At 43.3% G+C, this 24,966-nt stretch overlaps 1 long non-coding RNA gene across 1 annotated transcript in view; it reads right to left on the bottom strand.

Annotated features, from left to right (window-relative positions):
• LOC109280337 (uncharacterized) overlaps positions 1-24,217 on the bottom strand; it is a 36,132-nt gene extending 11,915 nt beyond the window's left edge. The window contains exon 1 of the long non-coding RNA XR_002086619.2: positions 23,814-24,217. This is a non-coding gene — a long non-coding RNA (uncharacterized LOC109280337). The remainder of the gene's footprint in view (positions 1-23,813) is intronic.
• Positions 24,218-24,966: the final 749 nt, after the last annotated feature.

The raw sequence follows: 24,966 nt of genomic DNA, 5'->3' as shown, positions 1-24,966 counted from the left end.
AAGCATTTGTGTGTCAAACCCCAATGGCAGGCAGTGGAGACATACCCAATCTAGCTTTAAACTGGCTAGCTCAGGGATCCATAACTGTGTACCTCTAACAGAGAGACAGAGGGTGGCTCCAGCCATTAGGTCCAGGGAAAGTAGTGAGACTGTGATGGACCAAGGGCTGAAGACCCAAACTGAGTGTGACAGGCCAAGGGCTGGATAAGACTGAGATTCAGAAGCCAAGCCCGAGGAAGTGGACCTAAACTGGTAGGGCTGTGTGAAGCGGCTAGTATTCGTTTTGGATTCAGCTGATTCGGGGGACAGTGATTCAATTCAGTGATTTGAATCACTGTCCCAAATTGATTCGGCTGAATCTGAATTGGAGATTTGGCTGCTGCCGAATCTTTGAAACTCTGAATCACACAGGCCCATCTACCCCCCCCCCCCCCCCCGCACTGTCCCTGCCCCTCCCATGGCTACCCCACCCGCCGCAGCTCCATCCCTTTAAGAAAAAAAAAACATCAAAGCCTCCAGACTCACCACTTCCTGCCCAGTGGGGAGGAATTCCACTGCCCCCTGCTGCCCCATGCCACATGGGGTTGCTCTTCCACAAGCCTCCCGAAGCCCCAAGGCCACTGCAGGAGCTGGTGGCCCAGGGTTTTTTTCATTTTTTTCTAAAAGAGCCAGAGCTGGGTCAGATGGGGCAGCCTTTGGTGGGGGCTGGGAGAGGAGGCAGGGGGCAGAGGAGCTTGTGCAGAGCTCCCCCCTTGCAACATGGAGCAGCGGGGATCATGCCCCCTGCCTGGCACTACCCAGTGAGTGGGGGCTTTTTGTTAAAGCTCTGGAAGCTGGGCAGGCAGGGCAGCCATGGGGGGCCTGGGGAAGCGTGTGGGTGTCAGAGGAGCTGGGGGAGCAGGCAGGGGATGGGGCCTGGCAGGGGGTCCCCCATGGTCCCCTCCTCCAGTTCCCCTCTCCTTCCCACTACTTACCAGCTCCAAGTACTCTACAGCAAAGAGTAACCATCAGGCTAAATCTAAGAGGGCTGAAGCCTATACAAACTGGTGCATGAATTTGGTGTGTTGTCTGTGAGGCATGGGCATGACTACAGGGGACGTCATATGCCATGAATGCTCCATAAGGCAGCAGGTGCCCTGGGGCAGGGATGGGCCAGGAAGGCCCACTTAACAAGAGGGTCTAGATTGGGAACGGAAGGGTCTAAGAGAGACCCGCTAGACACAGAGGCAAAGAAGGTGTTCTTTGGGACCTGGGGCAGCCTCCCTTTTCATAATCCAATTATTCCAACAAAGGCATGGCAGATCAGAAAATAAGAATGGTACCCAGGGAGCCAGAGTGGAGCAGGAGCTATGTGGCCACCAGGGAAGAATCACAGTCACACCTGGGGCCTCAGTCCCATCACAGACTGTTATAAGTGCAGTATTTAAATGTTCAAGCTAACTTCCAAGTCTTTGATTGGTCAAAGCTCTTTAAATGACTGAGCTGCTTAAAGGTCTAAATCCCAATTCTGAAATGGAATCCATCGAGCTGTACCTTTTTGCCTAGCCATATATAGTGCTATTGACATCAATTTAAGACCTCATTTATCTATTGCACATCTTGGGCTTTATGAAAAGGATCAGAATGGGGTATGGAAGACAATATGACAGCTGTAACCTTTGATGCATTTGTTTCCACTGGAATAAATAATGAAGAAAGACACCTCCAGTTAAGTTCCATACACAAAACCACTGAATACTGAAGAACATCAAGCCAAGCAGATGTCTTCCAAAAGACACATGGCTGGCAAGCAAAATGAAGGTTCTGCTTCTTAAGATCAGCCAGTGGTTCCACCAGACTTCATTCATCAGTCACACAAAATCATCAATGTGTTTGTATGCTGCACATACCACAATAGTCAGTTAGTTATACACTTGCCAATGTATATTCAGACTATACCCCCCATGTCTTAAGTTTAATGCAAAACATGCTTCCAACATCACAGGGCATATTTTCCATGATTGTAAAGAAAAAAAAAAAAAACCCAAGAAAATTCCATAAAACAAATGGAATTGTTCCATATTGACAGGATATCAGATATTTATTTTACAGCAACACTATATTAAATGCTATATGTTTGCAATAAAAGCATTAATACAACATGCTTCCTAATTATATTCTTAAAAAGAAATTACATTCAGTGCTAGGGTATGAGCCAAAATGGGCCTGATTTTCAATTACAGTAGGGCCATTTTACACTGGGAAGAGAAAGGATTTTTAAAGTCAGAGTAAACTATATTTACATACTCCTAGCCCATAGGGAGTGAAAAGCAGATCACTGGAATCTTTCCATTCATTTTCATGGGCTTTGCAGGAAATCCCTGTTGTTCCATAAAAAAAAAAGGTAGATCTCTACCTGCACAACTTGAGCTACTTTAACTAAAATCAATAGAATTAGTACAGTACAATTATCCTAGAGTAGACATGGTACACATGTGCATGTGCAGGAAGGAGAGTAAGCTAAACTGGTAAGAATACAATGATCAGAATATAAGTTTAACTGTTTTGATGGCAAAGAAGAACCACATGCCTAACTGGCAGTTATACTATTGTAAAATTTCTCTGAATAAATGTTGCACTAGCTTGTGCTGTGCAGCCTCAGGTGAAAATTGCCCTCTAGTTAGCTGAAGACATTCTGGAACCTCTCACCCAACAAGCACATATATGAGATGCTGACAGAGCAATAGCTTGTTTCTACTGTGCAGTAGTGGCACATGGCATGAAGTATGATGCAATGCTACTGCACAGTCAGTGTCAACTAAAAGCCATTTGGCAATGCTTCTGCACAGTAGCTCCAAGTAGAAGTAATTATTTGTATACAGGCACTCCTCACTTAACGACCGAGTTCCGTTCCTGCGACTAGGTCGTTAAGCGAATTGGTCGATAAGCGAGGAGCCACCCCTTGATACTGCGTGCCTTGGCTTGAGACGCCGCGCTGCCGTTTCCACAATACGTTTTGTACAATACCGACTGCTCAGAGAGCTGGTCGTAAGTCCGTGCGGTCGTTAAACAGGTAGGTCGTTAAGTGAGGAGTACCTGTACACAAGTTTACACAAGTACTAAATGACTGCACAGTAAGAACTGTGAAGTCAGCATCTCGTGTAGATGTGGCCTACACATGAAAGTATTATCCACCCTCTTCACGTGCCAAAACAAAATAAGTGACATTTTTTAAATGTTGAAATGCATTGTTCCACCACAATAACTGGAAAGTAATTAAAATAGTGAAGGCGGTTATTTTTTTTATCCCTTTTATGTCTGAAGTGGCAATGCTGCCAGTGTGTTCTGGATGGATATGACAAATGGTCCCAACAGTGTGACAAATGAATAGACTCTACAGAAATATATGAAGTGTGTGGGTAAGTATTATGAAAACACAGTAAACTAGACTAACAAAATTGACTACAGAGGCAGGCTATCCACCTGTGTCTACTCTCTCACCTCTAATCCATTTCTCATATTAGGATCACTTTACACAGATCAGGCAATGCAAAGGGGACCTACAATTCCTGCCTATGCAAGTTACAGGACAAGTAAATTATACTTACTTCAAATTGCTGCTATTTTGTAAAAGACACTTAGTTTAATGAAAATTGGGCCTCTGGTATAGCTATTCACTACTCTTAAACCATCTGTGCACAGACATAATTAATGTACAGAGCAGGAGAGGATAACTGTTCCACTGTTTACTCACAGGAGCAGTCCCCTAGATTATCACCAAGTCTCCTGTAACTGGTACAGTGAACATCACACAACCTAAATTGCTCCATTTAAATCTATTAAATGGAATTTTTCAAATAGACTGCATGGGGGAGGGGATAATACTCATTACAACTCCAAGATGACTGACTTAAATATTTAATGAAATCCCCATATGGAAATGTAAGTGCTATTAAACTATTTGGCAGCTGAAAAGGCAAATAGCGTGGGAAAGACAAGAGGAACGGTGCCGTCAAGAAACAGACTTTTCATTGAGAGCTTTTTCTCCTGAGTCAGAGCTTATGCTGCAGTGTAACAGGTAGACTAGCAATTCAAAATGCTCAAGGTCCACCTTTACAAACACTTAAAAGCAGCTAGTTGGCTGCATCTGTTTGAATGTCTTAACCCCCTGCTTTCCATCCAGTAGATGTCACCAAAGTCAATAGAACTTACTCCTGATGTATCAGGCCGGGATTTAAGAAAGCCAAAAGGGCACATACAACTATGGAAGTGAAATAGCTCATAGTCACAATACACTTTGATCTTTACTAATGAATCCAGCTACTAGGCAATTTTAGCAGAAAAAAATTGAACAGGAGTGTTCTGTCAATTTTTTTCCAGAACAAATGTCGTTGCTAGAAAGCTGATACATGGAGCTAACAATCAAGCTGAATTTTTTATAAAATTTAAAGTTGCCTGGAATAAATTTCTGCATAGATTATTTTCAGGAAAATAAAAACAGTCAAGAAATATATTGGGTTTGTGCACAATCCTGTACTTTGCATGAAACCCAATATGAAGCTTTGACAGCATGAAGGGTGCTGAATCAAGTCATGTGTCTGTGCTTTATGAAACGCGAGTGGTTTAGCATAAATTCTCTTTTATTTCCACCCCTGGATGTAAAATGTAATGTTTAATGAGTCTGTCTCATGCAATGAGGAACAGTGAAGGAAACCTTATTGGTCTTTTACACACACATTTGTGAACTTGAAGTTATTCCGCAGCAAATTATAACAAAACATGACTTTAAAGTGATGTTGTTCTCTCTAAGAAACCATATAGTGAAATATAAAAATAATATCTAACATATTTGTTAGATTATTTTTGTACTCCTTCTGTGACCCCAATTCTGTGGTTCAGTCTTTACTCAGGCAAAAATCCAACTGATGCAAACATTATTTACCAAAATTGCCTGGAATAGCCATTGGCAACAAACGATTGAATTTATATAAGAAAACATAAAGCATTTCTACTTCATCATTCAGGGAAAACAAAATATTTTTGGCTGTTTACCTACCTAAGAACTGAATGGAATTTAAAAGACAGGATCTGTTCTCAGATGCTGTCTATACTGCAATCAAACAGGTGGGGCTAAAATCCTCTATATCCAAAGATAACTTTAATTAGCTCAGCCAATGATAACACTATAACCACAACAGCACATCGCTTAGCACGAGATTCAAAGCTCATTTGGAACAGTTCGTATATATTTGTGTGGCTACTGCAGACTGAACTGTTTTTTGCCATAGCTACAGTACCTGATGTCGTCAGAGCTGTTTTAAGTGAATGTGGGTATGTCTATAAGATGCATCTGATGAAACAAACTGAAGTTCATGATAGCTTGTGCTCTATTTATTGTAGATAATCTATTAGGTATGTAGCTACCTTGCCTTATGTCTACCAAACCCACAGTCACACTTATTTCATTCCAGTGCTGAATTAATCTGACTGATATTAGTGTACATCTACACTAACTCACTCCATTGAAATTTTGGCAGTTTCCTGACAACTACAGATTTAGGAATTCCTCTCACCTGCCTCTTTCCTTTTAGGAAATGTTATTTCAGCAGCTACAAAGAAGCTGAATTATAGATCCAAAATAGTATTATTCCTCCCATTATTTAATCTCTTGCTGTGCCTACAAAAAGTTTAACTAGACTGGAGTGCAGGATTGATGACTTAATTCACTGGAAGTGTGGGCAGAGTGCCACTCTCTTCATCCTGAGCCCTGCTTTTCTGAAGTACCTGTTCCTCATATTCCTCATTTCTATTTCCTCTTTGGAGCAGAAAATTAGGTTTCTGTCTCTTTTTGCAGATTTTTCCTTTTACATTTTAGTCTTTGCTTCCAAATATTGCGTTTTCTTCTTATCACCTGTAATCCCCCACCATGAATGTTAAACATCTTTTTGAATATTTTTTTATAAGTAATTTTTCTCAGTTTTGAAGGAAGTTGGGTGCAAAATGGTGTCTGGATATAAAAAGATCTCATATTTACAGCACAATCAATGTGAGCAAAAATAATCTAAGCAGATATGAAACCAACACCATCAGGTGTAATTTTGCACCAAATGTGCAACACAAAAATTGCTAGAACTCTCAAACTAAGAGATGACATTGACAGGAAACTGATCAGTTTGTTTTCCAATGGCCTAGCTGAAAAAAATGTCAGTACAAGCTGAACAATCAGTAAACTTAGTTTTACATTTCTTTTGACTTTTCACCATAGGGTAGGATATGTTTTTTTCCCCAAGTACACCTGCTTCTGCTCTAACTGATATTACTTCCATTCAAATCAATTGGAGTGGGAAGAGCCACTTCATTTTAAGCTTAGCAGCAACCTTTTAGCTAAATATAGAATGTGAACTATTAATGGAAATTCCACATGCTCAAAAATGCTGTGGACTACAATTTTGCATCACTGATATCAAGTGGAGTTGTTACCATTGATTTGAATGACAGCAGAATCAGGCCTTTGAGAGCTGAAAAGTAAAAGAGGTTAGAAGAAAAGATAGAAGAAAAGGACGGAAGACAATAAATGATATAAAAAAAAGTTACGGTTCTGATTTTTTCCCCAAAGATTGGTATATTCTGCTATAAAAATTCCAATTTGTTTATCATTTAAAAACCTCTCTTCAATAAACATAGAAGCTTGTAATCACACATTTTTAACATAGTAGTGCAAGAATAATGATGTAGTCACAGTGGTCCAGAAATTACTCTCAAGGAAGTGATAGGGATGCTTCCAAATATACAGTAGTTTTTACCCAGTTATCTGTCATATAATGGAAGTAGTTTTCAGGCAGGTGTAAAAAAGAAATTAGGTACAAGAAATCATGCACTTTCCACACAGGTCAGCATACTATAAACTACCCACTGTATCACCACTGTGTATATTTTGCTATCCCCATAAGCCCCATCACAAGAAGTGACTTGAGTGCAATGCATAATTAAAAGAGTTGTACAAATCATGTTGCTTGGTGTTTCTGCTTTCGCATCTCACCTCCCTGCATTCACTTTTAACACCCAAGAATACAGTTGATGTTTTCACTGCACTTCATGCTCCAAGGTGCTGGAATGCATCCTCAGGAGGGTGAGTGGCAGGAAGAGCAAACAAACTGCTTAGTTCTGAACACTAATATTACACACTCCAAACATTTTTCTTGATGGGTCTGTGTGTTACAGTATGTGCCTCCCAGCAAATGGTGGGAAGTTAAAAGTTACTCTAGAGTACTAGCTTTTGTGACTTCCTAGCCCCCTCCTCCCCATATTCAGAAGTGTAACAACTAGGGTCTCTGCCAACAAGGGAAGCACCAGGGATTCGGCCAGTTGTGTCAGCTGAGTTGGCAGGAGTGACAGCTACCATTATTGTGCCCCCTCTAAGTAGGTGCCCTGTGTTAGTTTGCCTTTCACAAAACTAGCCTCCATTGGTATATTTTATTTATATTTTCTTACTTTTATGACAGCAGTATTTCAAAGACAATGGAGTACAGTATTTGGATTGTAATTACAATAAGCCAATCTGAAATGAATATGGCTCAGCTTTTAGAATAAAGCTGAAGTGACTGAAGTGCTCTAACATTTTACACTATTTCTGGCTTTCTCAGGATAAACATAATCAGGGAGGAGGAGGGTGTCTTTTTTGGTCTTCTGTGTACATACTGTGTTACAGGACCAGATAGAGCTGTTGTTGTCTGTTCTATAGTTATTAGCATGCTCACTTCTGAGCCAGCCCACACCAGACCAGGCTGTAGTTTCATGCCCAGTGCTAAATCATACAGTACCAAACTGGGTGAAGAAGTACATTGGCAAAGGTTGAGATCTTCAGGTCCCTTCTATCCATCTATCTCTGGAAACTAGAGACATAAATTGTGTGCTACTTTTTCCAGTTAATGATCAGGGAAGAAACTATGAGTCCTTCCCACCATTCACTAAATGAGAATATTCTCCATTGTTTACGGCTGTGTGAGCAATTGCCAAACACATAATGATTGCTTTGTCTGCCTGTATGGGCTCTTTGCAGCACCAGTACTGTATAGTGCTTGGGGCTAAGTTAAAGGTTAAGGGCATTATATATGCAAACTAAACCCAATACTGTACACTTAGAGTTTTCTTACATTTATATTGTCCAGGCCTCAAATGCATTGTGCTAGTTCGTGCTGCTCTGGATCTGGCCATAGGAGAGTTTCCTTCATGCAGTGGGATTCTTGGCTGGTAGTGAACCAGCAAAAAGACTCTTTTCCCACTCTTCATTTGGCCTCTGGAGATGGTGGGGGGGAGGGGGCGTCACACAAAAGGCAGGTATAGAATCATAAGTCCTTTTTTCCTTGGTAGCTGTCAGCTACATCCTCAACATCAGCACTGATTAGAACAGCCCTCAGTCTACTCTGCCAGGACTGGACTGGATATAGTAGAAGAAGATTAGAAAAGTTTCTCATTGGGTTCCTCAGCCACATTACAGGGTATATTTATTAGTGAATATTTGTCCTCTGGTGATTAAATGGCTTGCAGCAATGGCATACCTAGACAGCTGCAATATCATTTTCTTCATGCTGTCCTTCCAGTAACCTTAGCTCTGTTAAAACATCCTTGGACCAAATTTGGACTTGTCTAGCATTAGACAGCGAGTGAGAAATAGATCAGTTAGTTATCACCTCAGACCAGGAAAAGATCAGTCTACTAGGAAGGATTACTTTTTTTTTTTCAACATACTTACATTGGCTGTCAGGACACAGAACAAGACTCAGTACCTTTGGGTCTCTATTTATTTTTTAATATTACTGTGCAAACATTTTTTTTTACAAATATCTATTTTCAAAATTAATGCTTAGGGACATTTTTTCCCCACTATGTCTCTCTACATTTCTCTTTCCCTGAACCTTTAAAAAAATTGGTAACTGTATTATTAAACTTGATTAAGCATTCATGAGACAGTTGTTTATGATAATGTCACTGGAGAAATCTTCAAAGCACAACACACTAATGGATGATTTTGATTTGTCCATCTTTTAAAATAAAACTGTGGTAGTTTTTAAAACACTGTAAATACATGAATGTTAGAAGCTCTTGTGACTGTTTTCATTGCAAGCTTAAAATAAGCTGACAGTATTTTATATTGACTAAGGTAACATTTGGACCTTGTTCACCAAGATTTCAATCTCCATTGCAAGCAAACTGTAAAATATTTTGGAGAATGTACAATAGACATGGTGACATAAGAGAACTGCACCTGTTGCAAAACCTCAAAATGAAGCAGCACAACAGAACTCTCTTTGGCAAGGAAATGCCTCTTTCATTCAGGAGAGAAAACTTTCTTGTGGGACAATGCAAAAATACGGAACAATCATGCCACTGGAACTTAGACATATGATGAACCCCACAGTTTTTCATTCAAAGGACATTTCTTCAACTTTGTTTTCACTAGTATGAACACATAGCACATCACTGAAAAAATAAAACTCTTCTCAGATAGAAAATGCATAGAGAAGAATGAAAGAACTGTGCATCAAATACTAATCATATTGCCTATTAACTATTAGGCAGTGAGGAAAAAAACATGGTGATCAAAAAGTACAAGAACCTGAACAGAAAAGAACACTTCAAGCCATTGCTTTTCCTTTGTCTCCATTTCAGGTTATGACAATTCAATTCACTCATCACCCTTCTCCCACACACACACACACACACACACACACACACACACACAACAAATGATGAGTACATTAATGACATAGCTGAGTAAGGCTTGTCATGGAATTTAGTAAAGACACAGAGCCTGATACTTAGTTACAGTAAGGCCCCTCTCTGGTAGTGCTAGAGAGTATTTGACCTGCCAGAAGACTATAAAAGAATCTTGGTATAATTGAAAAGGCAGGCTATAGGAACCACTTAATCCATTGTATAACACAATTGACCTCAGTGACATTTCATTAGGGATGGATCTGGTGGTTGATTTTCAGATTTCTTTAAACATCCCCTTGGTTTTATTTGTATTTGCTGCACATTGGATCTTTTTTATATAGTTTTATTAAAAGAACAACTGGGAGATAGAAAGAGAGAATACATATAAAGCATTATCTGAAAAAGGCTACTGCTCTTTTCATGCAAAGGATCTCTTATGATGGGAGAGTTATTAAGACTAATTGGTCCAAATGGTGTGTAATCCCTCCTAGAAAGGTTACATCTGCTGTAACAATGCAAGGTATTCCAAGGAGTTCTGCAAAGGCTGTGGTGAGGGAAAGGGGCAGGGGTGCCACAGAGAATTTTATTATTTTATTGCCATTAACTGATCATTTATCTGCAGAGGCAGCTTCAAGCTGTCCTTGTGTTATAGTCACACATTTGTACTCAGAGAATTGACAGCAGCAAAAGAGGGAAGAAAAAAAAAAAATCAAAGTAGCATAAGGGAGACAAATTAGTTCAAATTGTTAGCTGAGAGGTTTGGAGTTTTTTTATTTCTGTTTTTTCTTTTTCTTCAAACACAGGCTTGACATGTGAATATGAAAGTCTAGCCTAGCAGAGCAAGGAAGAGAGAGGGGCTTATGATTGCCATATGTCTTGGTACCTTTCGAAAAAAGGATGGTAGTGCTTAAGTAGTATTAGGCTTCAAACAGCTGGGATTGTGTTTGTTAGTATAATCATCCACCTAATTATATCGGAATGTGGCAAAAAAAGTTTTGTTTTGACAGCTCAACATCCAGTGTTCCCAAAAGGCAACCAATTAGGACTATGGAAAAAAAGGAAGTAACTTGTAAAAATTAATGGTCTGCTCAATGATGGGACACGAACTGATTTCTCCTAATAATTCCTTTCCTAGATTTTCAGCCCATAGTAAAAAAAAGTTTCAGCACAAAGTATGTGTACACAAATTATTTTTTAAATTTTTAATAAGCGCTTTTCACCTTCAGGATTTTTAACCCCATCACCGGGTTTCCATGTACATACAAAACACTAATCAATACATATTGATAAGGCTTTAAACCAAATCCTAACCTAGTTTAAATTGGCAAGGTAGAGATGCACCAGAGATTCATTAGGTTAAATTCATTCACTAGGAGAAATCAGAGATTAATTTAGGTTAGATACACCTGACAGGTGTATTTCTACCTTTCTTCTGCCTGACTTGAGACTAACGTGGCTTACTCCCTCTCTCTGCTGGTCAGTGAACGTACAGATTCACACAGGTAGAGAGTCTGGACAAGACAGTTTCCATGTTATTCAGAGGCTGGGTTCCTACACCCTGGCCCAAATGTGGTCTTTGCTAATCCTTCACTGTGATGCGTAGGTGTAACAGAGACCAGAGATCCTGCAAGATGGTGTGAACCATCAATGTCACACCTGAAGCTAGATTGGTGAAGAATGGAAGAAGTTTGGAACTTTCCAGGATCAAACCTAGAATTTGACCCAGGAAATTATTTTTTAATGTTGTCTTAAGACCTGATCCAACTGCATGGAAACAAATGGGAACCTTTCCATTGCTTTCAAAAGATCTCCCCTGGTATATTTTTTGTCTTGAAGTCATTTTCTTTACATTTCATTTTTCTGTAGCCAGTCAAAACACCTTACTGATCTGAATTACTGTGTTTGTCTCTAAGCACAGTCATGCATAGCAGACTTTCTTGACTAATTTTATTTTTAATTTGCCTTCATTTATCAAGAACTTGCACATTTCATTTAGTGTACACATATCCAGGCAAGGGCCAGTTTAAACATGCATTTCCTTTTCATTTTCAGGTCTTACGTGAATGCATACACAAATTGTCAAACTTTTAATTACGGGTAGAAGTGAGAAGGGATAAGTCAACCACCAAGTGCTTATACAAACGTATCAAATCACTCAGAACACCACCTGATAAGCACTGCATGATCAAACACAGCCCCAACCTGTGTGAGGGTGTGAGTTCTCATGTTCAGTATGAGTTCTGAAGTTCAAACAGAAACCATTCAATGAACACATACACTTGGGCTTCAGAGAAATTTGGACCCAGATCCAAAGCATTCCTTTTAACTTTGGCTTAGCAAACCAAAAATTGATATTTTGCCAAACTGAGTTTTTTTATTATTATATTTTGTGGCAAGGGCCAAATCAGCCAAATCAGTTCCAAATTCCATCAACTGAGTGTACCTCAACTGTTCAAGTCTGTGTGGTGCTATCACTGGTAAGTATCCTACCTCCCAGGCTCATCAATCTGGGGTTTCAGATACTCCCCAGAGATGCTCCCTAGTCAACAGGCCAAAGGAGCAAGCCAGGGGGAAAGTTCAAAAGCAATTCCCCATTGCCATAAATTGTGTAGTTGAGATCCTCGTATTTGGAAGTCTTTGTAGACTCTTACAGGAGTCAGCCTGCTCACAGTGCGGGGGTGAGGCCTGATTTTGTCCAGTTAAAAGCAAAAGGCTCTAATCAACTGTGCACTTAGCTCGTGCTTACTTTAAGCATGTGCACAGCCTTCACTAAATAAGTTGGCATAAGTTAACTCTAAGATCAAGCTTAAAAGCGTTTCTGAGATAAGCCCTAACTAAGTGATATATTGAATCACAGTGGGCATGTCTGCACAAGATGCTTAACTGCACAGTAGTGCAGTTTACTGCACAGTAAGCATGTGCATCTACATGTGTGCATATTTACTGACAAGGAAAAACCCTTAATTGTGAGTAAATTTGATACCTGCAAATGCTCAGCACCTTCCCCCCCCCTCCCAATCCACCTCCATCTTCCTTCATCATGGGGCAGGGCCCCACACAAGCTGATTTGCCCTGGGCCCCACACCCTACTCAGGTTGTTTCTGCTTGCCACTAGGGGACCAGTCTCTCACTAGCTCCAGGGCTCTAGGCTGGGAGCCTCTCCTACTCCAGGGCTGGGCTGCCTTTATGGAAGACCCTGCCTCAGGCCTTTAAAAGACTATGGACATTTTGAGCACTGGGGCACATCAGCAGGTAGCCTGAGGGCACTCCAGGCCCCATGTCCCCCTGGCCAGGCCACAGGCTAGCCTTACCAGCCTGCCTGCACCCCAGTGCTGCCTGTGCCACACATGTGCCAGACCTGTGCTGTTCAGGGCCACCGCCACCCACAGCCAGAGCCTTGTGGATGCATCAGCTGTGCCAGAGGAGTTGGGCTGGGTAGGACACCCTCCTCCTGGACTACATGTTCATGGTGTTGAAGGGCTGGCTGGTAGACAATCAGGCCTGGTGGGCAGAAAATGTGGCCCTCCAGAACAGGTGGTGGGTGGAGGATGTGGCCTGTAAAGATGCACAGGACCAGCGTGAGAATTTGCAGGAGTGGGCAGACTGTGAGTTTTGGGCATTCTATGGCACATGACCTCCTGGCTCTGGAGTGCAAGTGGGTGAAGGCACTGCAGGAACAGACTGCAATCATGGGCAAGGCAGTGTAGGTCATGGATGATGATCACCGGGTGCTGGACACCATTCTGGCCCTGGTGGTCACCTTCATGCCACCTGCTGCCCAGCCTCCAACCCCAGCCTTGCCTGCCCCCTGGCAGCCACCCACTGCCCAACAGCAGGCCCCTGCCCGTGCCTGGGAGAAAGTCCTGCACTGCCTCCAGCAGCCAGGAGCACCAGGCCCTTCCTCTTTCAAGGGTCGTTCACCACCCAGCACCATCACCTGGGCCCAGTCCCACCACTCACGCTACCTCCATGTGGGTGTGGAGCCAGAGATGCCTTCAGTGGGGCCAGGATCACATGCCAGCCCTGCTGGCCCTGGACACTGGCTACCAGAGGGGGAGCTGCCCATGCCAGGGGAGCACCAGCCTCCATCACACCTGGACGAGCCCCCTGCTTGCTGCACTTGCCACAACATGTGCACCCACAAGGGAATGCCCAGAAGCCAGGGTGCTGGCCACCTGTCCCCAGTCTCTGCCCCCTATGTACCTCCACCCCACAGCCCCCTATCTTGGGATGGCACACAAAGGACATTGTGCATAGTTTTCACGAGGAAGAATTTTTTTTATTGTTGGTGGGAGGGTGGGTGGTGGAGCGACTCTGTTTGTTGGGGAGAGAAGTGGGGTGGGTGGGTGGGCTCTGGTTGATGTGAGGGAAGTAAAACCTTGTTCTTTTGAGATGTGTCTGCAGTGAACATGATGCTGGGGATGACCAGGGTGGATGAGGAATCTGTGAGCAGTGGTGCAGGTGTACTAGAGTGGGTAGTGCTGGAGGAGGTGGTTGGGATGGCAGCCTCCCCACTGTGTATACTGAGCAGGTGCAATATCAACTAGAAAAGCTAGACATTTATAAGTCAGCAGAACCGGATGGATTTAATCCGAGAGTGCTGAAGAAGCTGGCCGAGGTTGTTGTGGAACCCCTGGCAAAGCTCTTTCAGAAATCGTGGCACACAGGGGAAATCCCTGAGGATTGGAAGAGGGCCAACATTGTGCTCATCTTCCAGGAGGGGAAGAGGGAGGACCTGGGCAACTATAGGCCAATTAGCTTAACCTTTATCCCAGGGAAAATTATGGAAAAACTAATTCAAGAATCTATGTGCGATACGCTCGTGGAAGGTAAGATTCTGAACGATAGCCAGCATGGCTTTGTCATGGGTAGGTCTTGTCTTACCAATCTCATCTCCTTCTATGACCAGGTCTCTCACTACCTGGACGTGGGAGAGGAGGTAAACGTTAGATATTTAGCCTTCCAAAAAGCTTTTGACCTAGTATCCCACAGTATCCTGTGGGAAAACTGGAAGATTTGGGCTCAGCTGCTCGACAGTTCAGTGGGTGGGAAACTGGCTACAGGGTAGAACCCAGAGAGTTCTCATGAACATGTTGTCCTGGCGCAAAGTGACCAGTGGTGTCCCTCAGGGCCCTGTACTTGGACCAGTGCTTTTCAACATCTTTATCAATGATTTGGATGGGGGAGTGAAAAGCTCTCTGGCTAAGTTCGTGGATGGCACGAACTTATGGGGCAGTGTGGTTACATCAGAAGATAGGTTGCAGATACAGGCGGACCTGGACAGTCTTGAGAGTTGGGCAGTTAGGAACCAGATGACGTTTAACACTTCCAGGTGTTAAACTGCCAGGTGGCAGAGGTGACAGCTTGACTTGCACCACAGCCAAAAGGGATCTAGGGGTAATGATTGACCATCACATGAATATGAGCTGTCAGTGCGAGGCGGTGGCCAGCAGGAAAAATAACATGCTGGCATGCATCGAGTGATGCATCTCATGTAAAACTAAGGAAATGATACTCCCTGTGTACTCAGCACTGGTGATACCGCCGTTCGACTACTGTATCCAGTTCTGGATGCCGCACTTCAATAAGGACGTGGAAAAACTTGAGAGGGTCCAGAAAAGAGCCACCCATATAATCAGGGACTTGCAAGACAAGCCGTACGAGGAAAGGCTGAGGGACCTGGGCCTCTTTAGCTTAGAGAAGAGAAGGTTGAGAGGGGACTTGATAGTGGCTTACCGCTATATCAGAGGAGTGCATCAGGAGCTCAGAGAACAGCTGTTCACTAGGGTATGCCTGGGAAGACCAGGACAAATGGATTCAAACTCCTGGAAGGCCCGCTTCAGGCTTCATACCAGGAAAAATTCCTTCAGTCAGGGTGTCCAGACTGTGGAATAAACTCCCTCCAGAGGTGGTACAGTCACCTACCCTGGAGGTTTTCAAGAGGAGACTGGACAGTCACCTCACTAGGGTCACTTGACCCCAGTTATCTTCCTGTGTAGAGTGAGGGGGCTGGACCCAATGATCTGCAAGGTCCCTTCCAGCCCTTAACAACTGATGAATCTATGAATAAGATAAACAACATTTTTGGTACTAAAATGATACATTTTAAAACTAAGCATTAAAAAAGATAGCTATCAAAGTAAGAAACCTGAGCAGAAAGATGACTGTCTGATTATGAATTGCACTAGGTATGCAAGACATGTTAGTATCAACTACATAAATGATATTGTTAATCAGTTTGTTCCAGTTTGCCCATTAATTGTTACTCTAACACAGGGACTCTATTACTACATATCTCTTGATGCTTTCATTCTGGTCAGCCATATTTCTGGTATTTGTTTTTGCAATCAGAGTGATGAAATACATTTACTGGCTGGTCACAAGAAATGTAAACAGGTATGTGGCTTTGTTTAATTTCAGCAAATCAAGTTTTTTTTCTTGACATTGTAATAATAGGAATTTGGAGAATATTTCCCTGAAAAACCTCTGGTATCAGTTCTCTGATGGCAGTCCAAAGCCATTTCTATGTGGGATAATCCCCCAAAATATGAAAATATCTTTCTATAGCATAGCATCTCTGATATGAATTGTGTGTATTTTGTTTTGCAGAAGTACAATATAGACATGAGCAAACACAATTTTCCATTAATGTTCTTACCATACACAGGAACTTGTAAAGGAACTACTTGTGAAGCCTAGCAGAATCCCTTTCCACTATTCTGGAGATAGATCTTAATTGTCTTGGCATTTATGTTCCACATATCATGGTTTGCTAGTCACAGCAAACAAAACCCTCTGCTTTTTTAAACTGAAAGAGACTTTCATCATCCTAATGCCTCTTAACATGGAAAAAGCAGCACTGGTATAGCCTAAGGAATGAACTTATAACAGTATATTTAAACAAAAGCAAACACCTGCATGAAAGCACCTATTTCAGTTTAAGATTTTTTTTTCCCCATTTATTTTGTATCTACTGGGAACACCTTTTTTTTTTTTTTTTTTAAATATAAAATGGGATTGTTTCCCCCAAGTCAGCATGAGAAAAAAGCTTCTTGTCTTACATCTGCATACCAGAGCCACATCTACAGTGCAGTTGACTAATTAAGTGTGCAGTAAAAATCTTGGCGTCTACAAGTGAGCCACCATGAGGGCAAGCAAAACAAAAAACCCTCCACCATTCATGGTGCTAGTTAGTTTGGTGACATCAAAGTCAGTTCTGGAAAATGATAACAAAATTATAAATTTTCCAGACATAGCATCTAATTATTCAGGTATGATCTTATAGTCAGGGCTGTCTTGTATTTGAGTAAACATGGTAGGTAAAAATTAAACTGAAATAAACTCATAAGCTCAATTTTTGCAATTTCTCTTTTATCTATGTCATAAAAATATAAAATATAAAAGTGGTTTTAAATGTAACTGGTGCACCTTTCCTTACTAGGCAACCACCAGTAATATAACTAGAGGTGGGAGAGTGGGGCACCAGCCCTAGGCACCAACTTAGAGGGGGTGCAAAACCAGGCCTTTGAGCTAGTGGTAGCTGCTGTGGTTACCATCCTAGCCACTGCTGCCACTGCCCTGGCACAAAAAATGCTTGTTACACTGCTGGTGACCATCTTGAAATAATGATATTGCTAGACATCTTACAAACAACTAGACAGAAAGAGACCTTGCCCAAAGACTGTATTGTATGAGATGGGTGAAGTATGAATGGTGAGGAGAGGGTAACAAAGAGGAACAGGATGAAGGGATCTCCTGGGTCACTGAGTTCAGTCCCCTCTAACATCAGGCAATTATGTAATACATTTTTTGTCCCAAAGGGTGTACAAGAATATTTGTACCAGCCCCTTCCTCATATCAGGACCACATGGCACCCCAGGAAACTCAGGTTCACTACCACAAGAGAAAGATTACACTATGCAACAGTGATAGAGCGCCAGAGGGATATTAAGACCCTACCAGGAGAGGTTGCCCAAATCAGGCAAGAATTAGTGGTGGTCTGCATGCAGAGAGAGGGGCTGCAGGCTAAGAGCATCAGCCAGGAGCAGCAGCTTATCATGCTCCAGCTGAACAAAAAAGGAACCAGGGACTCAGTGAATGACTGAGACAGGAGCAGCAGTAGCCAAATGTTGAACTTACTAGCCAGAGGGCACATCTACACAAGACATTTACTGTGGAGCAGCCTAATTAGCTATATAGTAAGTGTCACAGTATCTACACATGCAGCCCTATTAGGCTGCAGTAAACTAATAAACACCATAGTAGGATAGTATTTGTAAGCACAGTAATATTCTATGGCTGTGTTATTTGGTGTGCTGCAATGCACATGTAGATGCTGATGGGCCTGGCTGGGGTGAGGGTACTTCAGTGTGGTAGCTGCCTGCCAGCCAGCTCTGCACAGGAGCACACACATGCTCCAGCCAGTCCCTCCACAGCACATTGAGCTGGGTTGGAGTTTTGGGCTGGTAGGCTGACCCCCTAGGCCTCCTGCCAGCTGGGGCTGCTCCACAGTATATTGCCATAGGATAGTCCTAGGTACACGTGTAAACATGGTGCCTGGGAGCAATAAACTTCATTGTGAACTGAGCTGGAGTTCATTGTTTCACATTAAGAGCACATGGAGATGCACCCAGAGAGAGTCATGGCCAAGAAGAGGAGCATCTCATGTGGGAGGCTGGGTACAAACAAGAGATGGGGAATCAGGTGAAGGGGCTGGAAGCAAAGCTCAGCAGATGTGGAGAAGCTCCTAAGGAAACTGACAGTTACCAAAGAGACAGAAGAACAAATCCTGAAAGGGACTGAGGGAAAGAAAAATCATTTCCAGAGCTACACACCAGTGGCAGAACCACTGAGGGAGCTGGAGGTGAAGGCAGAGATTGCAGGTGTAGGGAGGAAGGCCATTGAGATGGTACCCATGAAAGCAATGGCAAAAATCATAGGCACTACAGAAAGCCAGCCTCAGTCACTGTCATCTCAAAACAGACAGCAGATCAAAGAGGGGATGGGCATAGCTTCAACAGGCAGCCATGGTAATGAGAGGCAATGGTCTGGGAGTTGCAAAGCCAGCGTGAGAGCAAAGAGAGGCTGGTCTGACTCAAAGGTAGGATTGAGGTTGCACCTAAAACTTTGCACTTTTGAGAAAAGGCGTGGAGTGCATAAGAAGATGGACAGCCCAGCTCCAGGGACCAGAGGTAGGCCACCCAAATGAACAGGAATGGAGGGTCTAGATAAGGGGGTTATGCGGATGATATAAGGCAGTGCCCATGGGTGAGAAAATGGATATCACCTAAGGGAAATGAATCCCCTCTAGGAGCACAAATGGAATTGCAGCAAAACCCCCAGTTTTTCTTTTTTTTTTCTGTTGAAATGTATTCCCTCCATTCCCCAACTATTTCTGACTTTTTCTCTCCCTCTCTGTTCCCTATAGATAAATATAAGTAAGCTAAGACATAGAGTGAACTAAGGCATGGGATAAGCTTTAGCATTCTGTAGCAAGTTTTTTTTTTCCTTCTCTCTCTTTCTTTGATCCACTGTTTTATATTGTATAATTATGTTTATATTGATTTTTACTGTGTGATTACTGTTTTACTGATTTTTACTGTTTTTTGACTATTGATACTATATAATTTAGTCCTGCATGTGTAAGTTAGCATAAGTAATGTCAAGTTATGTCAAGTTTCTATTTTGTATTTCAAGGTTCCATCTCATGTCCCCTGCCCTATACAATATGTTGTAATTGTGTAACTCATACCTACTCTTCCTATGTAAATTGGTTCCTGAATGAATGCGGGTGCTTGAGAGACAATGGCAGTAGGTCTAATAATAGCTCCCTCTGAATGACGGAACCATCAACTCGACAACCCAACCATCACCCTGAATTGACCCTCCCTGGATCAATATTTGGAAGACAAAGACTGCTGCAGAAACCAGCCAACCCACCATCACAGACACCTGAAACTGCATATCCTAGCCTGGATTGCGCATGCTTAGTACACCAGGGCATGCCCCTGCCACTAAGGTCATAGAAGGTCTGCCCTATAAAAAAAAGAGGGCAGTGAAAACAGACCCAGTGGGACACCCTCTCCCTCTGGATCAGCACTATATCACACCACCTATCCACTCAGAGGCCCTGCTGGCGACCCCCATCTGGACAACACCTTGCTGGAGAAGACCTTGACTGTCCATCAAGGATCAACTCGGAGTCCAGGATAGGTAGCTATCACCCACCTTCCTTCCCCAAGCAAAGGACCTGGATCTGTCCCTACACACCTTGACTTTAATCCCTCCACCAAGCCTTTTTCTCTCCTGCTACCATTGTGTGGGTGTATATGTGACTTCTTGTGTGTGTGTAGGAACCAATAACTTCATGGGGCTGTGTAGTATGTTGTTTGTTTAATAAGCCTGTCATTTTGAAACCCCGAGTTGGGTTTTTGACCTCCCAACCCTCCTTCTTGATTTCCTGGCTATCTCCTCCTTGCCACCAGGCTTTTTCCCTTGCTTCCAGCCAGCACCAGGTAACCCCGAGTAACTCCAGGGCACATTAACCCTAAGTAACCCCAAGCCCCAGTGACCTTGAGTAACCCTGGGGCCACTTGACCTTAAGTAACTCCAGCTTCCCCTCCAGTCTGCTGGTTCTAATCCTGGCCCTGGCAACTTCTACTCCTGGCACTTTCACTATCTTATTTTTCCCTCTCTCATCTTAACCCCCATCCATCTCCCTCCTTCTGGAAATATTTGAACCTTGATTCCCCCTCCCATAGTCACCAAGCACCCTAGGTACCCCAAGTACCCCAAGCACACACATACACACCACACCATCCAAGTCAGGAACTCACCTGTGTGTATGTGTAGGTGTGTGGTGTGTGTGAACTGGCAAATATATATCATTGTGTGTGTGGTATGTGAATTAGTGATCCGTGTATGTGTATTGAGAGTGTAGGTATTAACAACTGATTTTTGTCTAATTTTCAGTGTGAATAGTGTGTATGTGCTTGAATTGATGATAGGTGTGCATGTGTCTAGGCTGGTAATTCTGGATGCGTGTGTTCCTGAGTTGGTGGGGGGGGGGGGTGTATACACCGTGTGTGTGTGTGTGTGTGTGTGTGTGTGTGTGTGTGTGTGTGTGTGTACACAATTGTCACGCCCTCCCATCTAACAACACAATTTTGAGATCCTGAGGGTTGGCCTGGCCCCACAGGGCAACAGAATCAGGACTTCCATGTGAGGATATAAATGACTCATCTTTTTGGGAGTATCCATATGGAGGCAAGGCCACAATAAGGTTTGTCAAGCTTGTCTGGTAGTGGGAAGATTGCCAAAAGACCGAGAGGCTTTGTTAGTAATGACAACCAAAGAGAGACTAGAACAAGTATTAAGGGGGTGGTGGTGGTAAAGAAATGCACTGTAGCTATACATGACATAAGCCTCCAGAGCAGCACCATTGGAAGAAGGGGAGACAGTCATGAAGAATCAGCCTCAGCAGCTGCGATGGCAGGGGAAGCAGCAGGGTAAAGACGATATGGCAGGAGCAAGGGTAACTACATGTAGTGATGATGACATCAGAAAGGCAAGTAGAATGGACACAGGGGTGACAAAAAAGGCACCTGCAAAAAGGGACACTGCAGATGACTAAGAAACACTTCTAGCTCAGGGGTCTGAGAAACAGTCTAACTCTGATTCTAAATGCAAGAAGCTGAGAACTAGGATCAGGGAAGTCCTGAGAGGCAGAAAAATCTTTGTGATTAATCTTCCAAAGAGTAAGAACCGGTAGGCTCTTAAGAGTCTTGTAAAGGATAAATTTGGGGGAGTTACCTTTGTAAAACTGTTCTCAGATGTTGGTGGGAGACCCAGTGGCTATGGGGTAGTTGAGTTCAAGAATGAGGACTGTGCAAAGAGGGCACTTAAGGTTATAAAACAAATTAACCTCCAAGAAAAGGTTCTGAACTTTAAAGAAGGCCCAACTGGCCAAAATGTTTATAAAAAACCACGGCTGGCCAGGGAGCCTGACAGGGTGGCTGGGATGCAGAAGTTATTATGTGGTAGTTTGAAGACATGAGATATCTCTTCCCTATATGGCAGGAACTGGAAGACAGTCAAAAGGAGGTTTACAGTTCTGCGGGATAACCTCAAAGTCAAGGTTATCTTGTGTGAACAACCTAGTGAGGCCATGCAGGTTGCCTCTATGTTCAACAAATGATTTCTGCCTAAGACCCCTGTGAGTAAGATGGAACATCTGGATAGGTTCCAGGGCAAATTTTGGAGTACCACAGACGACCCAAGTCTTAAGGGGTACAAGAGTGGGACTGAGATTGGCATATCCTCCAGTGTTCATGCCTGAAGGCTACCTAAGTTTGGCTGGAACATGGACGTAAAGGCAAGAAAGAAAGAATGGTTTGAGGGGAAGGTCAGTGTGAAGGCTGTGACAACACAGGAAGCTAATCTGAACAAAATACCCAAGGGAGAACAAGATAGATCATTTGGGAATCTACAGCCTCATGGAAGCCAAACAAGAGACCTGACAACCTGGGCCTCGTATGTCAGTGCAAGAGATGAGAGGGACCACAGAGGGCTTAACCTCCCCAACTGTGAGTTCTAAGAAGGAGGGTGGGTGTGTAACAGGGAGCTGTCCCAGGTGTAACTAGCACAATGTGGCCAGAGATTGTCAGGCCTGGGGCAAAAGTAGTGGGTCAGGTAACCCAGAGAGATGCATGTAAGCCCAGGCCCTTCAGGAATCAGAGCTCTCAGGAGGAGTGGACCTAACTGGACAAGGAAGAAGGACTCCAGACTGCAAGGAAGCTGCAGGAAGCCCCTGCACTGCCAGGCAGGCAAAGATAAGTATTTTGGGGTTAGTTTTGCTATGGTGTGGTATTTACCCAGGATGGAGAACCTATTGTTTGAGAGCATATGCTCATATTTTTCCATTTGTGTTTATATACAGGAGGGATGGATTGTGACTCTAGGGGAGGAGAAGGCCACTGAGAAGGGTGCCAAGAGCACCCTAGGTCCAAGATATGTCACTGCTATTAGCAGAAAGACTGTCTGTGGCGTCAGACAGAAAAGACTGGGGGTGCAAGCCCAAAGCCCACCTTAGGCAGAGGGGCCTAGCCAGAGCAAAGTGGGCCAAGACCAAACAGCCTCAGCCCAGACAAGAGCCTAACATCCAACCCCCTCTGCCCTCTGGATGCAACTTCCCTGTCCAATCATAACATCAAGGCATGGCAGGAATGACAACAGGGTGATACCCTGAGAGGCCAGAAGGGGAAAACAAGACAGGGTCCAGGCAGACACCAGGGGTGTGATTTTACCACCTAGCACTAAACTCACTACAGCAGCAGAAGAGAAGAAATTCTCTCTCTCCATGCCTGCATAGGGTCAGATCCTTCAGCTCAGTTACCTGTAGCTCTGGTGTAGAAATCTCCAATAAGCTAGTTAAACTAGTTTTTCACCTTCTTTATTTTTCTGGAGTGGTACAAAACATTAAGAAAAGGATTAAGCTATACCCCGAAGCATTTGCCTGGTTATAACACTCTTCAGGTGAAAAAGAATAAGTGGTAAGGATCTATTTACATTGTCAACTCAGATATTGTCACCACCGTGTTACTCAAAATAACCCAAATTATCATGCAGACAGAACTCAGTGTTATTTGGTGAACCTACAAGTGCTGGAGGATTTGGAAGAATGACTAAAAGGTGATTGTACTCTGAATGTTTTATGGGAAAGAAAGAGGGAACAGTCTGCACCGTGGACACCTAGGCAAAAAAGTGGAGCATGGAAAATAAATGCTAATCATGGAATAATAGTGTCATGTTCATACTTCCAATTTTGCAGAGCTGACAGAGACTCTGAGGACAGGCAAAATCAGGAAAGGCTTAGAGCAGACAGCTATACCCCTACTTACATTATAAGACTAGCTTAGAAAACCTCTCCCACCTCCCATCTTGGAATTGTTTCTTTTCTATTTCTTACTAGGAAAAAACAATTGGAAAAGTATTAATCTTTTAACTGGTATTTATAAAACCTGATGCTTTTCCAAATGTTCCTTATTTATTATTGAAAACACCAATTGATTTCTATTTTGCTGTATCTGATAGAGAAATGCCTTGTGCCCAGCTCTTACCTCACACATAATTGGAACTTCACTGTTCTTCCTGTGGTAGTCTGTATGAAGGCCAGTCAGACATGGAGTCCTTGTACTCAAGACAGTAAAAAGGACTGTGACCAAGTGACTACCCTAAGGAAGAAGACACCACAATGTTAGCAGGGAAGGGAGGGAAATACTCATAGGACTGACTTTACAACCCAATTTCTCACCTCAGCTAAATACAGACAGTAAAAAAGCCCAAGGTTGAATTGATTCAGTCTTTGCAGGTTAATCTAAGCTATGTAGATTGAACTAATAAACAAGTGAACAGACATTTAGCTTTGATTCCAGAAATACAGCCACATGCCTGCAGTAGCCCTGGCCAGAAGCTGGGGGGCACTAGACCATTCCTCCATTCTCAGCTAGAGCAGACAGCTTGGGCCAAGGATGGACCACCCACCCTGCAAGAGGGTAGCAGGGGTTGTGGAGGAAGTGCAAAGTATCCTGGGATGCTGGGGGATTGTGAATTAACCTGAATCTGGAGGGGATCTGGGACAGAAGTTCAATAAACCAATTTAACCTAAATCAGTGAAGTCTGATACAACAGCCATCCAGTTTCATCTTAAACTCGTTTCAGCCATCTTGGAAGTGGCTTATGTGCACTGAACTTCTGGGCTAGGTACAGACAGTCAAAAAGCCCGAGGCTAAATCCATTCAGTCTTTGCAGGCTAGTCTAAGCAGTACAGATTAAATTGAAAGAGAAGTGAACAATCATTTACCTTTGATTCAGGAAATGCAGCCATATGCCTGCAGTGGCTCAATCCAGAAGCTGGGTAGCACTAGAGCATGGCTCTCTGTGTTCACTTCCTCTTCCTGTTGCCCTCAAGGTGTCTGGAATTTGAGTCCATAATTATAGCAGCAGGACTCTTCAGGGTTGCTCATCACTTCCTCTTCCTGCTTCCAAGTACCTCTGGGATTTGTAGTCCACAGTTGCAGTCAGCAGTAAGTTTTAGCAGGAGGAGTGGTATTTCACTCCCCGCCCTGGTCTCAGACCCCAGCCAGGATTTGTCTCCCACCCTCATAAACTAGGCTGCATCCCCAGCCAGGTTGGCCTTCCCCCACTGCCCCTTTGTCAGCCAGCCCTCACTGTTGCAGCTAGGTAGCAGAGGGGTGGGGCCAGCCCTACTCT

The sequence above is a fragment of the Alligator mississippiensis genome, chromosome 1, assembly GCF_030867095.1.
Source record: "Alligator mississippiensis isolate rAllMis1 chromosome 1, rAllMis1, whole genome shotgun sequence".
NCBI lineage: Eukaryota > Metazoa > Chordata > Crocodylia > Alligatoridae > Alligator > Alligator mississippiensis.
This window is presented reverse-complemented; position numbering and strand designations above follow the sequence as displayed.